The sequence below is a fragment of the Drosophila subpulchrella genome, chromosome 3L, assembly GCF_014743375.2.
Source record: "Drosophila subpulchrella strain 33 F10 #4 breed RU33 chromosome 3L, RU_Dsub_v1.1 Primary Assembly, whole genome shotgun sequence".
Taxonomy (NCBI): Eukaryota; Metazoa; Arthropoda; class Insecta; order Diptera; family Drosophilidae; genus Drosophila; species Drosophila subpulchrella.
In genome coordinates, this window is record NC_050612.1 from 7779009 (window position 1) to 7791098 (window position 12090).

The 12090-nt window shown below is 37.6% G+C and overlaps 1 protein-coding gene across 25 annotated transcripts in view; it reads right to left on the reverse strand.

Annotated features, from left to right (window-relative positions):
• The window catches only part of LOC119555452 (glutamate-gated chloride channel), a 55222-nt gene that overhangs the window by 30837 nt on the left and 12295 nt on the right, over positions 1-12090 (reverse strand). For all 25 annotated transcript variants that reach the window (XM_037866836.1, XM_037866835.1, XM_037866834.1 and 22 more), the window contains exon 3: positions 363-439. The gene's annotated coding sequence lies outside the window, so the exon portion shown is untranslated. The remainder of the gene's footprint in view (positions 1-362; positions 440-12090) is intronic.

Below are 12090 nucleotides of genomic sequence, written 5' to 3' on the forward strand. Positions count from 1 at the left end.
AGTCTGTTCAAAATATTTTTCAATAATTTAGAATTTTGATAACACTTTTTGAGCACTAATAAAACTTATGTAAAGACCTAACGTTGTGTAATGATGCTGTCTACAGCTTTTCACTTTATTATACAATTTATTAAAAATGGCTTTATCCAGATTAAAGCTATCTTTAAGTACCTTAAAGCCTTTTCTCTCTGTACCCCTGCACTGCTTGTTAGTGCTTTGCATTTTTATGGCTCGCACTTTATTTTTATATTTTTCGTACGAGATTCTTTGCAAGCGAGTGCATTCAGAGATCTGTTTGAGCTGGTGGGGCTTTGAGCAAGTAAGGCTGCCATTGTGATTGAAAGGAAAAGTTTCGCACTCACCGAATTTAACTTGGCAGCCAGTTCAATGGAATCCTCTATCGCCTTGTGTCTGCATAAGTGCACACGATGCGAGACCGCTGAAAAAGATAAGCCAGTTAGAACAACCAATTATTAAATGGAAATCAACACCAAAGGCCCGCATATTTTCGCACTTCAAGATTGCCTGGTTGTGGTATAGTGGGTTGTGTTTGGGTTAATTCCCCATTGTCCGGATCCCAGGACAACAAGCAACAGTCGAGAGCTGCTTTTAGATGAAATTGAACATATGACTTGGAAGGAGTGAAAGGAGTGAAAGGGACTTAGGCTGCTGATGTCGTCGGCATTACCAACTTGGAATTCCCCAGCATGTGCCGCCGGCGCAAATGATGGAAATCACTTAACACGGAGTGCGGGGAGTGTAAGACGATGACGATGACAACAGGATATGACAGGAGTGGGTTGTTATGGGGCTGCGAGTGGGATTGTGTCTGAGTTCTTAATGAGCTTTTGTCTGCTGCATACTTTTCAGCGCGGAGCATTGGAGACGAGACTTGCGCGTCTTGGGCTTTGTTCAAATATTTGACAGACGGCCGGGGGGCGGGGCTGTCCCCTGGCTATTATGGCCAAGTTTCTCAAAGAAGAGTGAAGCACTAATGAAAAATCAGAGCAGAGGGCTTGCTTCGAGTAACTAAGCTTTGACGGACCCTTGCAGATCATAACATTAGCCTGGAGATGCAAATAAACTGTTTAGTAACCAAGAGTTGTCATTAAAAAAGTTAAGCTATAAAGACATCAATAAGAACAGAGAAATATTGTTTAATGTCTGAAGAAAAGATTAGAGCAGTAAGTGAAATCCTTTTAAAAGATTAAATTATTAGCTTGTCATAATTATATTAAATCCGAAAATCTAAATTATAATATCTATGGCTAAACATCCATTATCAAAATTTATTAGCCAGGAGAGCTAAAATTTATTTCTCGACAAAATTTCATTAGAGACTCAGCCCCTAATGAGTGCCCACTTAATTGCCTTGCTTTTGTATAAGATTTCTCCATTCCGACTTCCATAACAATATCAATATCTTGTTTATGGGCCACACACAAAATTCAAATTTCCCCACTTATTTAATATACTTAAGGCATCAACTTGGACTTGGTGCACATGGCCACACGTCCTAAATCACTTACGGCCAAGTTCAATCAAACGAGTTAATAACTTCCGCAATGTGGCAGCCAAAATTAACCATAATTCACATGCTACGGCCAACTAAACTGACCTATTAGCCCCCTGGTTCTCCGCGGACATGGGGGTCTGGGCCCAGTTTGTGCGCCTGAATAGATGGTCCGTAGTCCGTGGTCCGAGTGGGCCACGTTGATCCGGGCCAAGACTACTGGGCGGCTGTCGGGGGACTATAATATGGTAATTTTAGCGCTTGTCTCTCCACGGACTCACATGGCAATCAGCACACACAAGCCCAGGTACACAAGGAATAAAAATGCCGGAGCACATGTCACATTTGCCACATGAGTTAACGTAGCTCATTTATCATGGCCCGTCCTGCGTCCTGCGATGTCCTATATCCTTCTGTCTCCCCGAGGCGGCGGTTCAAGGTGACCAAGGCATTTGCCGGCCAATCTAAAGCCGTGTTTTCACGTCCACTTGGAGGCACGGTGGTGCACGTTAATCAAGTGCAAGGATTCTTATAAAAATTTTTGTTTTTCTATTAGTTCGAAAATTATTTCTTCAGAGGGAAGAACTTAAAAATTCACCAAGAAATAGTTTAGACTAAGACTTAGAATTTTTAATAACAAATATTGCTACTATGATTTAATTTAGATTAAATTGACTGCAAGAGAAAATATGAATAACTAAGTTTACATTTTTTTATCATTTTAATAATTATTTATGAAGATATCTTTTGAAATCATACATAAGTTTTGTCCCATCAAAAGAAGGTTTTAAAGAAAATGCTTCCCAATTTAAGGTTTAATTTTCATTCACAAGTTTTTAAAGTGTTTTTTTATTTCTTTTAATCTTGTTATTCCAACAAAATATACCATGCTTAACTTAATGACTTTCACATTGCTAGGGGCTTAGTAATATTGATTGTTATTCGGAAAATTCAAAAAGAATTTTTCCCGCTCCAGAAAGAGAACTTTTTTTAGGTGTAAACATACATGTGTAGAGAGTGAACACATAACACCAAAATCTAATTGTAGCCCCAAGGCATAGGCAGATGGTGGAAGAACTTTAATTACGGCAGCCACGACTCCTCAAACTGAGCGGACTCCATTCCCAGTATCACAATGCAATATTTATTAGTGCGTGTGGCCGTGCTCCCTGGCCTCCATGTGTATAATAAACATATATGCATGCGAACATACACTGTGTGTGGTATGGCATTATATGTCGCCTGACTAAATTTAGATATGCAAATCGATAAAAAAGAAATACCAAGGCACGCACGCATTTTTAGTGCCCAGGTTTTGCCTCGGAACGTTTTTCCAGGTAGACTTGAACTAGGAGTTTCAGTCGGAGTCGCATAAAAGGGCTCTTTCTGAGGGACATGTGTATAAAGGTCGCGCTTTAGTTATAATTGTATAAGGATAGTAAAGGTCTTATTCCAGCAAAACGATTTACCAAGCTGCCACGAGGATTCGCCCACAACTGAGGCTTAAGATTTAGGCTAGCCTGATAGCATTTCACATGAAATGCCAACTCATTTGTTTTTCTCTGGAGAGTGGTTGGGTACTAAATTCAAGCACAATGTATTTAAGTGTGTGCTCTGTATGTAATAACAAAGGGGATTGCTTATGTTGGAGTGCATTACTTTGAAACCCCTATAAAAAAATAATCCTGTTACTTAAGTATTAAGGCAAAAACATGCAACTTAACAAATTTGACTAAGTTGTGTGAAGCCCATTACAAGTCTAATTCCAATTTCATTTGAAAATATGATTTCATATCCTATAAATGGATTTTATATTTTTATTCAAATCTATGTTTTGGAAACGTTTGTGTATATTAATTCGGAACCCTATTAAGACGTGTAAGGACAAAGACATGCATCTTCCTAAGATGTGAAAAGTGGAGTTTTTCTTTGCATTCAAAAATATATTATTTAAATTTCCTTATATACTTATATCGAATTTATATCATTGTCATGTTCTGGGGCTCTTAGGAACTGTCTGACCCAGTCGTTTACCTTTAATTATTATGTCCGACGCCTTGTTCATCGAAATTATAGGGCTCCTGTCTGAAATATGGTATTCCATGCAGTTTAGCATTGTGGGAACTTTAACTTTTGTTTTCCTTTCACTAATTGGACCAATTGGGGCCACACAAGCACCAACACATATATTACAGGCATTCATATATCTTTTCCCTATGGCTGAGAGCTCTGTGCAATATTTATGGGCATATATTGATTAAATAATTAGGCCTCTGCAAGAGACCAATTCACATGGATATAAATAAAATTTATGTCAAATGGCGGAGAATATAAATTTGCACAAGTAAGGTCTGCTTTTTCAGTTGCATTTCATTTAATAAAGCAAATTGCACAGACTGGTCAAGTAGAGCGACTTAATTAATAATTTATACGCTGCTTGTTAACACTTTTTTCCTACTTTCCTGCATCTTTTTCAACATTTTCTGTGTTTGCTCCCCCTTTTTTATTTGTTGTCTTATTTGTCGGGCCCAGAGCCCCAGGACATTCAAGCAGGGCTCACCGAATAGGGTTAAGTTTTTGAGTCAGACCGTGATAGACAAAGTGAATAATAAAGCTGCAGCCAAAGTAGAGCAGACTCGCCCAAAGTATGTGGCAAAGGTAAAAGGAGCGGGGTATTTGGTGGGATTTCTTCTTGGTTTCCACCATAAATGAAGGGAAATTCTTAGCAAAAAAAAGGGTTAATGAAACACTGATTTTACGAATCCCCATTAAAAATAATAAAGTATAACACACATAATGAATAAATAGTTGTTTAAATATTATTAGTAAATATTATTATTTGTAGTTCTTCAATCAGTACATAATTATTTCTTTTGGAAAGTTTTAAAAAAATTGACTGGTCAATAATTTCTATAATAATTTTTTTAAAGTAAACAAATAAAATGTTTACAAAGCAATAAAGATTAAGTTTATAAAAATATATGAACAATTGATATATATTTTTTAAGAAGTAATTTTCTTCATTGTCCTAAATAGGCGTTTAATATTTTATTTATTTATTGTACTCTGTTGCCAAAAGTTTAAAACTTAAGGTACAGGGAGGAATCGGCCATAGTTGCTAAGACTTTCGGCCGGACTAAATTGTATTTACAGGTTTACTTAATAACTAGAATTTTACATATGAGTGGGAAGAGAAGGAGATTAACAATTTAAATGAGTTGAAGTAGGTTAGCTGATTTGAGGAAGTTAAGAATTTGCTGGAGATTTTCATATGAAGGGTTAATTAAGAGATCAGATAGTTTTATATTTGAGTTACTAGGTCTATGTGTTTGAAATGCGGTGCAGTCGTTGAGGATAATATTTTATTTAATATTTTATAATAGCTTATTTTTTTGGCAAAACACTAAAAATATTTAAAATGTTCTGTGGTAGAGATCTTTTGATAAAACATATAAAATGTTGATAGTTTGCTAGAATCAACTTTATAATTATATTTTAATGCACATAAAGTCAAATGCACAAAATAGTAATAATTGGCTAAACTTAGTATTCAAATTGTGCTCAATGCACAAATTTGTTTATGTTTAATTTTATCACGACATCCGTAAGTACTAAAACTATTTCACAATTTATGCAATTACGTGTGCATTGCCATTCGCGGTGATATGAATGCTTTTATGTGGCTTCCATCCGCATAAATATATTAATGGCTCTCTCTGTTTTTTCAGAGTTCATAGTAAACGGCGCGGAGAAAGCCGAAAGTCGCTCACTCACATATTGATGGATATTTATGGCGTTCGTGGCTGGAAAGCGTAAAAGCTTCAAAATACGTGCATGATTAAAATCCTCGCGGGAGCACACGGATATGCGGATATGGCCAGCGGACATGGCTCAATCAAGCTGGCCAAATAGCCGAGGGCGGCGAGGGCACCTAAATTGGCTTTGTAACTGTTTGAATTTGTTTGTCCAGCATTTTATTCGGCCACATCTGCGGGGCAACGGAGATCGCTGTTGCGGGGTCATCTATCGATTTTCCCATCGAAACTCTGACATTAAAAAAGCTGCGTTTTTTCGCTGCCAAATATTTGCGCCTATTGTGTGCCGCTTGTCTATTTACGAAAATATTTATTCTGCATTTGCTTTCGATGTGTTTTTGCCGCTAATTGCTTGCATAGGATAAAATGGCGAACAAGACTAATAGTTTGATAGTGGGCACTATTTAAAAGTCAACAGCTTGTGTGTTACGCTATCCTCTGGGGTCATTTTTGGCACAGATAAATACATATTCTTTAGTTTATCCTTTAGCCAATTAAATTTTAAAAGCTATTATTTGTGAATTGTATCTTAAGAAAATTTATTTTCGTTAAAATTCTTAAGAGCTTTATTTATTATTTATAGTCAACTTTTTCTGGCAGGAAATGCCGTAGGAATGACTCACAGCAGCTAGAAATTCTTATATAATTTTACTGATAAAAATCAGTGTTAGTGTTTTCCATTTAAATGGCATCTACATTTAATTTATAATATTTTTATACCCGTTACTCGTAGAGTAAAAGGGTATACTAGATTCGTCGGAAAGTATGTAACAGGCAGAAGGAAGCGTTTCCGACCCCATAAAGTATATATATTCTTGATCAGGATCACTAGCCGAGTCGATCTAGCCATGTCCGTCTGTCCGTCTGTCCGTCTGTACGTCTTGGAAACTATGAGAGCTAGGCTATTGAGATTTGGCGAGCAGATTCCTGAGCTTCTTACGCAGCGCAAGTTTGTTTCAGTAGAGTGCCACGCCCACTCTAACGCCCACAAACCGCCCAAAACTGTGGCTTCTACAGTTTTGATGCTAGAGTAAAAATTTAAACTGAAATAAATTGTTCTCATCAATACCTATCGATTGACCCAAAAAAAAGTTTGCCACGCCCACTTTAACGCCCACAAACCGCCTACAAACTTCAAAAAATCGTAAATATGAACGCGGATATCTCGGAAACTATCAAAGATAGAGTATTGGGATTTCAGATTTAGATTCCGTAGCCTTGTACGCAGCGCAAGTTTGTTATGCGAATATGCCACGCCCACTCTAACGCCCACAAACCGCCCAAGCCTGTGGCGCCCACAATTTTTATGCTAGATTAAAAATTTTAACTGAAATGTATTGGTCTCGTCAATGCCTATCGATTGATCCAAAAAAAAATTTGCCACGCCTACCCTAACGCCCACAATGCTTAAATCTGTCTTCCGCCGGTAGGTGGCGCATTTAAATCTCGCTTTGCTGCTTGCATATCTCCATTTCCCTTTGGTCCCTTTAGCTGAGTAACGGGTATCTGATAGTCGAGGTACTCGACTATAGCGTTCTTCCTTGTTAAATCTCGTTACGTCAACTACGATGCTTTAATAAAATGGTATCTTTTGGTCCCAAAAGCTTAATTAAAAATTTAAAGGCCGCTTTAGCCGGCAGATCAGTTTCATATCTTTGACACACATTCGAAATGGTTATTCTAATTTGATTGCTCAGAGCAAATAATAAATTCTGCAGGAGCACAAACATTCCCCTTGCAGTTGGCAAATAGCAAAGTTAATTAGTTTTATGCACAACCTTTGTTTGCGCAAAAAAAAAAGAGAAAAACTAGCAGACTAGCGGAAAGCAGGGGAGAAATCTACAAAAAGTTTTCACATTTCCGTGCAAGGACATGCGTGACGTAGTTGGGTGACCCCTCAGTTTTCACACTTGCTACTTTCTCGTACAGTACTCTTATTTTTTTTGGCCAAGACTCAAGTGAAAAACAAACTTGCACGGGTCTCGAGGAATTAAGAAAACGAACGAAAATATAATACGTATATATACAAAGGACATTGCTATGATTAGCATTTCAATAGTGCTGGGCTGAGTCCTTGCCGGAATATTATTCATAAGAGGCGATTACTTTTAATGCCCAGGCAGGCCTCGTGTGCCAGTAGCCACTAACTATAATTAGATGGCCAATTATGGCGTTGAAAATTGAAATTTGCAGTGACTGCAGCCAATTTGCGATACAAAGAACAAGGCGGCGTATACGTAACATGCACTCATTCTGGTGGACCTCTTAGTCACGCGTCGGCATCTCAAAATTCCCGGGCATAGCTTCGCTCACAGGCGCCAGGTAGCCATAAAAAAGCGTGTCATCCAGGCGATTATCCTTGCGTGTCCATGGATTAATTTTAATGCTCAAAATGACGCACGATTTGGCTTAATGCATGTGGCCTTTTTTCAGAGGATGTGTGCGGCCAAAAGGGACTTAGCCCCCAGATCTGGGTCACCTAGCCTGTTCTGTCCTGTGTTCCGATCACGAATCGGAAAAGACAACCTCTACCAGCCATTTAATGTACTAATCCTCACCGAGAACCGAAGAACTAACCGCAATCTGCATTTCAGTTCATTGGCAATGCTAGGGTCCACTTCCATTGAAATTTAATTAAAAATCACCCACGAATCAAGCCAAATGAAAAAAAAACACACGTCAAACTGTTTGGTAATAAAGTCAACCGGTTCATTTGGCATTTAAGGCAATTAAACTACAATGTTTATATCAATTAAATGAGTTTCCACGGCTGTCCGCTGCGGACTGGTCCACCGAAATGTTTACATAATAAAATAATTAAAAGTAATTGTGTTGCATTAAGCGGTAATGGAAATGCGATGGGTAAATTTCACGGCATTGACATTATTAAATATGAAGAAGAACAAATGATAAATGGCAAATCGAATTAAATGTTGTGGCACAGCCTTTGTCAAATAAATGGGAATTACTTTTTATATTATTTTATTGTGACTGCAGGTGCTGTTTAATTTTTTTTTTATTAGGTAATGTGTAGTAATTGTGTAATTGGTTTTTCAAATTATTTTGTCAGGTGTTCTTTCCGTTGACTATAAGATTTAAAAAATATACCAACACCTATTGTGGTTGATTTTCTAAAGATGGTAGCCATAAATCCCCCGCTTAATAACCGCATGGGAATTGGTACGCAACTCGGCGAGTGCAGCACCAAAGTGCGAATAAGAACGAAGTCGGAAAATCTTTAAAATATTCTCATCTCACAAACGAACATATATTGCACTATCTTATTACCATACACCATTTTCCTCGTACGCAGCAGAAATTGTTGCACAGCATGTGGCGAGGATAATGGCGGGGGACATCGAGGGCCAGGAGTTAGGATCCTTGGTACAGAGAGCATATTTGAGTTTCCTGCTGCCGAAGCCCTGCATAATAATCCTGCACACACACACTCGATAGGATACCTTGTGTTGAGGGGAATGTAAACGAAATTTGTTGTATTGAAGGCATGGCTTGGATTTCAACGCCCTGCATATGACACGCTGTCCCCATTTCCACCTTCGCCGCCCTGAATGCTCAATGAGTTTGACTTTTTACCTGCTCGAGAATGTTTCTGGTTGTGCTTGGCTTTGGGTTTTCGATGTCACATTTCCCGCATGCAGGAGCAGAGATTAAAGGGGCGAATATCGCATTTGAGTCAATACGGTTTGAGCCATATTTCAATAAACGCCACCATTCAACTTGTCAACGTGTCGCCTGCCAAAGTGGCTGTAAAATGCAACTCCCTTCGCACTTTTTTTCGCACTTCCTCACCCCAGTTTATCATCTCCCGCATACTTTCCCAGCCCTCGAAAATTATTTTTCCAACGCGAGTTTCCTTTGCAGAAACATAAAAATCGCTGGCGGTTCGGAAGGGGTAACTCATTTAAGCCCTGACATGTGATGCCTGCCTGCCTTGTTATGTGACGGCCAAGGGTGAAAGTTTTGCATAATTTACGTTGAGCGCGAAATGTGAAAGTTTTGCATCCCCCTGCCGCCACGTTCCCTTTTTTTTTAGATGTTCGGTGTCAGGCCCGAAGGGCAAAGGACTTTGAGCCTGGAGAGTAGAAATATGTCTCCTACAACATTAATTAAACTTATTACATGGCGGGACATTCTTTTTAAGGAAGGAAAATGATTTTTTTAATGTTGTAATTTAAAAAATGATCATTATTCCAATGAGGAAAGGGAAAGATTCCAATATAATATGCTTATAGTGTAAAAAATATGCTCCTAAAAATTTAAAACTATTACCTTTGGATAGGAAAGTTAATTTACACTCTTTAACTAATTTTGAAATTTTAGAAAAAAAAAGTACACTGAAAACTAAGAACAGTTTTTATGATGCGGAAAGTAAGGGTGTTTTTTTTCTATTATGCAACAACATAATAATAATAAAATTTTTTAAGGGTACTTGAACTGAATAAGGTTCCCATGAGCGCCACAATTTTAATGGGAAATGTATAAAAAGTCTAATACCAATATAAAGAAGCTCCAGGTTAGTATAAATTTCAGATACGCTATGCTTGTTTTGCATGTTTTGTTTATTTGAAACTTTGAGATTTGATATTTCCCCGCTGGAAAACTCATGCACTGACAGCTCTATATCCCCTTTCCACAGCGCCCACGGCCAGGTATCGTTTTCATTTCGGTTCTGGCAAGGAGAACAAGGCAAAAAATATCGAGCAAATATAGGTAAACGTGTATATAAATATATGCAGCAACGACAGGAACAACAAATCAATTTCTGTTTGACCAATCGCTCCACTGAGCTGGACACCGAGCTAACTGAAAGCGGCGGCAGGCGGAATGCCAATCGAGTCCACTCCGAGTTGCCACCACGTCCATCCTTCCCGGGTTGGTTTATGCCCTTTTGCAACCTGCAAATAAACTTGGTTTCGTTTGTGCCCGGTTTCTGGCTCTGGTTCTCGTTTTAGCCCGTGGCACTGGCACTGACACTGATTGCTTGTGAGCCATGTGCCCGACTTGACTGCAGTCAAGACGGCCATTATTCACTTGCACTCGCCACTTCAGCCGGTTCGTAACGGCCCAATCCGAAGCCAAAGCCACAAAGGCGGGGGGCAAACATTGGATTCCCGTCGCAACTTCACGGGCAATAGGCGACCAGCCACAAAGGAAAGCGACAAGCTTTTCGTTCGATTTTCCACCACTCACTGGGGAAAAATCGAACATCATAAGGATAATATTTTATACACTTACAAGAAAAAGGAATTGTATAAATAGATATCTGGAAATTGAACTAAAAAGGTTGTATTTGATATTTGAATTCAACTCATAAACATATTATTTGATAAAAAACATCTTAAATTGCAAAATTCAATTTGATAATATTAGAATCAACGTAGGAAATATAAGATACTAATATTTAAAATGAAAAAAAATTATATTTTAATTTAAAGTCATAAAGTTCTGTAAGCTAATAATTCTGGATAAATGTAATATTTCCAGACTTACAATTAATAAAAAGAACATTGCATGAAAAATAAGGAGAGAAAATTTTAATTGAATGTGATATTATTGATATTATTGTTTTAGTTTTAATTAGTGTACGAAGTTTCGTTTTATTTTAAATGAATTTCTCATTGCATATGCATCAGCTATAGAAGTTGACTCAGCTGTGGCAGAATATTTATAAATATATGAATAAATTAATTAAATAATAAATAATACAAATAATAAATTATTTAAATAACTGAATTAATTACAAGTTTAGAATACGATGTTGATAATTTTTTTGTATTTTTAAGAGACCTTTTTCTATCATTATTTTTAAGAGAACCCCTGAACTGTCTTGCTCCTTAAATTGAAAGCACTTGCTAACACAATGATTTCTTTTTAACTTAGATTTTGCAATACTATTTTTCTTTCTCTGCACCCAGTCCCTTGAGGGAGGGGGTGGTGCGTTTGTAGGCTTGGCCACCGCACCGGATGTCCTGGCATTTCCGCCCCGCTAATACGGAGTCGCTATGAGTCAGCCATTGGGCCATGTTTGCTTCGCCTGCCTCGGGTTTTCTTAGTTTTTCATTAGCATTTTCTTGCAACTCTATGGGGAAATATTGTCGTCAATTATGTTACATAATAAACAAAACAAAAATGTAACAATTCCTAACTTTCGCAGACTGTGACATGGTTCCATTTTCCACAGTTTTCTTTGAGTTTCCCCAGCAGATTAGTATTAATGATGTTAAGTTAGCACGCGGCCAAAACTAGGCTAGCTTAATATTTAGGTTAATTCGGCTAATTTTTCTTACTTTCGGCACTAAGACGAATGGATCAGGAAACTAGACCCAAATTCCGCAATTATGACTTTAGCAACGGATATGCGCTGAAATTTCCGTGGCTTTCACATCAGAAACTTTTCTAAATCAAGGTTATAGCTAATTAGATTCAAAGAAAACAATTTCACGAAGGCAGAAAAATGTTCCAACTTCCTGGAGCTTTAAATAAATAAATCATGAAAATGTATTTCAGCTATTTTCAACATAATTCAAATGTCTATGATTTCTACTCTACCGCACTTGCATAATTTTATTTCATTCAACTCACATATACTCGTCAAAATGAGAAAATATGATTTAATATGATATAAGAGCAGCATAATTTCAAGTCAAAGTAATATTTCTTTATTTTTGCACACAGTTTTTAACCTTGTTTTCGTCAAATTGTTATTCTGCCTTCGAAGCTAATGAAGCTGAATTTATTGCC